This window comes from Chenopodium album, chromosome 25 (assembly GCF_948465745.1).
Source record: "Chenopodium album chromosome 25, dcCheAlbu1.1, whole genome shotgun sequence".
Taxonomy (NCBI): domain Eukaryota; kingdom Viridiplantae; phylum Streptophyta; class Magnoliopsida; order Caryophyllales; family Amaranthaceae; genus Chenopodium; species Chenopodium album.
Genome location: NC_137858.1, coordinates 17,714,647 through 17,720,646, shown reverse-complemented (window position 1 = coordinate 17,720,646; position 6,000 = coordinate 17,714,647).

Genomic DNA, 6,000 nt, shown 5'->3' with positions numbered 1-6,000 from the left:
TTACCGTTTTATTATCATGTTCTTCCATTGCTTTTATTATTTCTTTGTCATTTTTATCATTAGCAAAGCAATATTGATCCGGGTTGGGGGAATGACACACATCGTAAGCAAAGGTACTCATTTTATTAAAATCATTGGTCATTACATCAAGGAGGGCAAGGTCAGCTGTGACCTCGCCAGAATTAGAAAGGGAAGACTCAACGAGAGGTTCAACACTAGGGGGAAATACAGAAAAAGACTCAATAGCAGAAAGGGGGTCGGCCTCAGATCCTAAGGGTTCATTAACAGACTCAAACTCGAACTCGGACCCAGACGATTTAGGTTCATCAAACATGGGGCCTTCGCCATCGGTTACTTCGAGTTTTTCTCCATTTGGCATGGTAACCTTCACCGTCTTGCTCCATCCTTTCAGAGCATCATCAGCTGGGGCAATTAACTCCGAAGGATCAAAATCTTTGCTTGACATGACCGCTTGAATGAGCGCAGAGTTGTCATTGTTGGTGGGCCTAGGTTCATTCTTTTCTAACCCGAAAAGGAGACTAATGCTCATATCATCGGAACCTGGGCTGGTTGGTTCCTCAGCTGTTGAGGAGACATCGCCTTCGTCAATGAAGTCACAATCCATGAACACCTCAAAACCTGGTTCACGCCTCCCCTTGTAGGTGAAAGGTTCAGGAAATTCGTAGCACGGGAAGTTCTCTCCTTCCTTGACGAATTGACCATTGAGCGTGAGGGGATAGGGATTCATAGCCATCTCTTTGTTCTCTTTTCGAGCTGCGTTCCGAGCAACCATCTTGATCACAGCTTGCTTCATATCTTCCTTTGTTGGTATGAATCCCAGGCCAAAGGTGTCCTTCTTTAATGAGCCTGGATGGCCCCAAAGTTCAGCTATCCTCTTTTTGATGCCAAGGGTCATCCCAGGGAAATGCCCTTGTTTCTTCATAATTGCATTAATATTGTCTTTAGAATAGGGGTCAAACTCGAGGTGGCATTTCTCGTCTTCCTCGATCATAAGCACATCTTCTAGAGAAAACCCTCAGAGGTCCTCATCTTCCTCGTCATGCTCGATGTGAACGATAGGGGTATCAATGACTTGAATACGCATGGGAGAGGCATCAATGGTGATCGGAACTCCTCCAACTATAGCCTTGACTTTCTGGTGCAATGATGATGGGATCGCCTTCAACTCATGAAGCCAAGGGCGACCTAACAATAGATTGAAAGAAGCCTTGATGTCCACCACCTGAAACTTGGTGCGACGTTCAATGGCTCCAGTAGTGATATTCAACATGATAGTACCCACGGCTTGACGGCGAGTATTATCATAAGCTCGGATTCCCTGAGTAGAGGGAATTAATTCTTCATCTTTTATGCCCAACTTCTTTGCAGTGCGCAACGGGCATACACTGATTGCTGAGCCATTATCAACTAGGCTCATGGGAATATTCATTTGCCTACACACCACAGTAAGGTGTAGGGCTTTGTTATGTTGATCCCCTTCCGGGGGTAAGTCCTTGTCAGAAAAAGAAATCAAGTTACTAGGACTTGGCAATTCAGTAGTGAGAAAGCTGACTAGTCCTTGAGGAGTCATGTCACTATCAACTCCTATCTTCACAAGAGCATTCATCACAGCCTTCCGATGCTCATGAGACGTGGCCAACAGCTTCCAAACATTCATTTCCACCTTGGTCTTTTGCAATTGTTTGATCACATCGTTGCTTACAGGGTCGATGGGATCAATTATTGGTTGTGCTTGCGGTGGAGGTGTGGATGGGGTAGGTTGCTGTAACCTTCCAGTTCTAGTGAGAACCTTGACTTCAGGATCTCCCCAAACATCTTCGCTATCTTTCAGATTGACAGCGGCAAGAGATGAACAAACTATATCTTTGAGATAGACGTCTTCATCATCGCTATCCCAAATCCCGTTAACTTCTTCACAGCTTGAAATATAAACAACTTCTGGTAAAGGTTCATCCACAGGTTGGATGAGTATTGACAGATCAAAAGAGACTTCATCTCCCATGATAGCCAAAGCATCAGAAAGAGGACCTGTTTGAATATTAGGCTTCTTGCCCCCTGGAGGGACAAGAAGTTGATTAGCATCAATCAAGTCCTGGATCGCATCCTTCAACTTCCAACACTTTTCAGTAGTATGCCCTTTGCCTTGATGGAATTTGCAATGAGCATTGGGGTCATAGCTAGCAGTTCTGTTCTTTGGTCGAGGTTCTAGAAAAGATCCAATTGGCATAATCAGTCCTTGACTATTCAAACGATCAAAAGCAGCATCATAAGTCATTCCCAAAGGCGTGTAAACCCTCCTTGGCCTTTGGAATCGCTGAGGGGCAGCATTAAGAGCCAGCACATCATTGATATTGACATTGTTGGTAGCATTATTCGGCTTGGAAGACGAAGAAGAAGGACTGTCGTTCTTCTTGTTTTTCCAAGTGTTGTTGTTATTATTGTTGTTGCTACCAGCAGTCTTCATCAGTTCATCTTCGATATTGATTCCAATATCGTATACAGCTTCAAAAGTGTTCAGTGGCAGGAATTTCAAGTGTTGCTTATACTTGTGAGTCAGATTTGCGATAAACAGGCGAACCATCTCTTTCTCCTTGGGAGGATCCACCAAGAGTGCAGCTGTTTCCCTCCACCTGCTTAAATAAGTAGTGAAGCCTTCATTCTCTTTCTGTTTGAGAATGGAGAGTTCACGTTCAGAAGTTTTGGTTTGGATGTTACACTTGTAGCGGTTCATGAAACTTTCAGTAACGTCCTCCCAAGTTGCAACGTGCTTGGATTCCAAAGAGTAGAACCATTGTTGATAGGCATGCTCCAGGGAAAGAGGGAACACAGTAGGGAAGAGTGTCACATCTAACCCCTTAAGAGCCATAGTTGCAGAAAAGGCCTTCAAGTGAAACATAGGGTTATCAGTAGGCTTGAACTTGGGAATGTCAGCAGTGGAAAACTTCTCAGGGAGCCTGTCCCTTATGTTCAGAGAAGTGGCAGGTTGTTCTACATAGGTGAACTCCTCAGAGATCTTACTCATTTGTTCTCTGATTTTGTCTATCGCAGCTACAGCGGCATTGCTTTGATTGTTCTGTTCTACCGTGTGAACCCTGGTAGTGAGTACTTCCATCATAGCAGATAACCTGTCAATGGCATGGTTAAGGTTTTCCATATCTTCCTTAGTGGCCATTGGTTGAAAGTAAATGGGAGATGGATTTCGTGGGGATGCTTGTGGTGGTTTTCTTGTACGCCTCTTAGGTTGTTGAGGTAGCGACTCAAACCGTAACAGTCTACCCCTGCTTCTTGACCAAGTGCTGTGACATAAACGCACATTTAATGACTAGACTTATCCTTGACCCATCCGAAAAATAAGAAGGGAAAGAAGAAAAAAGAGTTTTGAAAACAAAGAAAGCATGTGTGGGAGGATACCATCCGACTTACTCCTAAAAAAAACGGAAAAAAGACGCAAGACTTTCCTAATGTACGGTCACGAACAAAATAGTGAAAGACTCGAGGAAAAAGTGTGTGAACTCGACACGACTTGTGGGTGATTAAGTGAGGTTATGGACACGTGTTATGACCGTACAGCCATACATGACACCAAACTGGATACATAAACCACATACGTACGCACACGGAAAAAAGACTGACGGGACATTTTCCTGGGCACCGTGTCACGGTGCTAACTGTCGTAACACGGTACAGTCCACCGTCAGACGGTAGAATGTCCCGTGTCACGGCACTGTTCCCCGTGTCACGGCAGACTTGCTGTGACGCGGTGTTCAGTTCCAGGCTTTTTTGTGACATTTTTCCAGATTTTAATCAATTTTATAGTCCGTACTAATTACTAAGTGGAAATAAAAACCCTCGGTCATAGATTAGTCCAAGAACAAAATGAACAAACACATGTGGGTTAGTAGCAAATAAACCACGTAGCATTTAGTCACGATGATGCAAAAGTTCTCAACCTAAGGTCAAGTTCTACGTTCAACTAGGGTCAAGCTTTGGGTGACAAAAGGGTACCATGGTTAAGAGTTTGGACGCGTTAGCAAGGCAGCCTCCCTTGAGGGTGTATGCCAACGGGCGGCTCCGCGAGTTCGTGATGAAATCGAACTCGACTCCATGGTTTGGGTGGATTTAATAACTCGGATGAACCCTTATTGCCATGAGCGTTTTTGGGTTGATAGAGCTTAAATCCCCCGGGGCTAAGACGTATGTAAAACACATACGGTTTTTCAGAAAAATCGAAGGAAGTCAACTGTGAGAAGGGAAAATAAGCCACCGGACTGATTTTAGGACTGCCGTGACACGGCAGAAATTCCCGTGTCACGGTACATTGTACCGTCAGACGGTACATTGTACCGTGACACGGCAGATTCTGCCGTGACACGGCAGTCATAAAATCTGACTGGTGCCCTGTTTTTCTTCGTACGCAATCGAGTTGTTCAATTTTTCCTACGGGACAGATCTAAATTCGACGTTAAAACGTCTTTGCTTATGCAAAAAATGCCAAATTAATCACAGGAATATTTTTCAAGAATCTTTCAAGTCTCATCCACTCATCTCAATTAAATACTGATCACTCAAATCGATAAATAACCAAGAATCCTCCCCAGTGGAGTCGCCAAATTGTAGGCGTTGCTCGAAGTGCGCCTACGTTAAAGCATGTGGTGAATATGCTTGGCACTCATAGGAAGCGGGAATTGACATATACGATTAGGGACAACGATTAAAGACAAATAAAGTAGGGAGTCGCCAACAAGTTTTTGTGGAACTTGTAAACCGTTCACGGATCATAAAAGGCAACCACGAAAAGGGACAACGAAAGGCAACAACGATTGACCCGTGAAGGTTACACCCCATTCATAATCCATGAGATTACTAACTTCATATGATTCGGAACCACAAAAGGAGGATCGGGGATGATGGTACAAAGTGAGTCATGGAGTCACATTCGCCCGTATTGGCCTCTACTCGATTCTTATTGTGAAAAGCATTCCTGTGATCTCAAAGACATACAAACAAAATTCAATTCGCTCCAAACTATTATTATGCTAAATTGGTTTAATATTAATGCAACATATAATTCTATAATATTGTGATCACTTGATTAAATAACAAGATTAAAGGAACCTAAACCGGTTGTCCAAATTATCTTATTAGTCGTGATTTTCAATTACATATTCCCTTTAAACATGCAATATGGTGATCATAATAATAGAAAGAACATTAATATTGGAAGCAATTCAACAATAAATCCAACAATATAAAATCGTTAGAAAAATAATAGAAATAAAAGGAACATGATTCCTTACTTTGATTTTGTTTGCTTGCTACTATAAAAACAATAAACGCGTTAGTAACTTCAAGGAAAATAATTAAACAATATTTAAAATGGAATTAAATTAAATTAAATGAGAATTGATTTGGGGCCAAACCCTCAAACAGTTCTACCTTTCACGCCGTGGTTTAAGGACAGAACCCCGGGTAAAGTACGGACTCCTTGGAGTGCTTAAGGAAGGTATTTTGAAAGAGAGAAAGGTAGGCTAGTGTTTAGGCTAGAGCATAGAAGAGAAAATGAGAGAATTAATTGATGCCCCGTACATCAGAAATGAGGGGTTATTTATAGGAAAAATGTGCTGAAGGAGCACACGGAACCCTAAAATGACAGAAACCCTAAAACAGTATCTCGTGACACGGCAAAGTGTACCGTGACACGGTAAACTCCACCGTCAGACGGGAGAGAATCCCGTGACACGGTACTTTATTGCGTGACGCGGGATACTTTTAAACAAACGGGGAAGAAAACGTGTTAGGGTTTACGCGGAAGGGACACATACTGTACCCGTGTCATATCAGGTCTCCCGTGACACGGGATTCTTTGCCGTCAGACGGTAAAGGTTTCCCGTGGCGCGGGATTCCTTGCCGTGACACGGGATAGTTTTATCCTTTTTTCCGTCCAAATTCATTTTTAACCCTAATTTCATTCAGCATTTT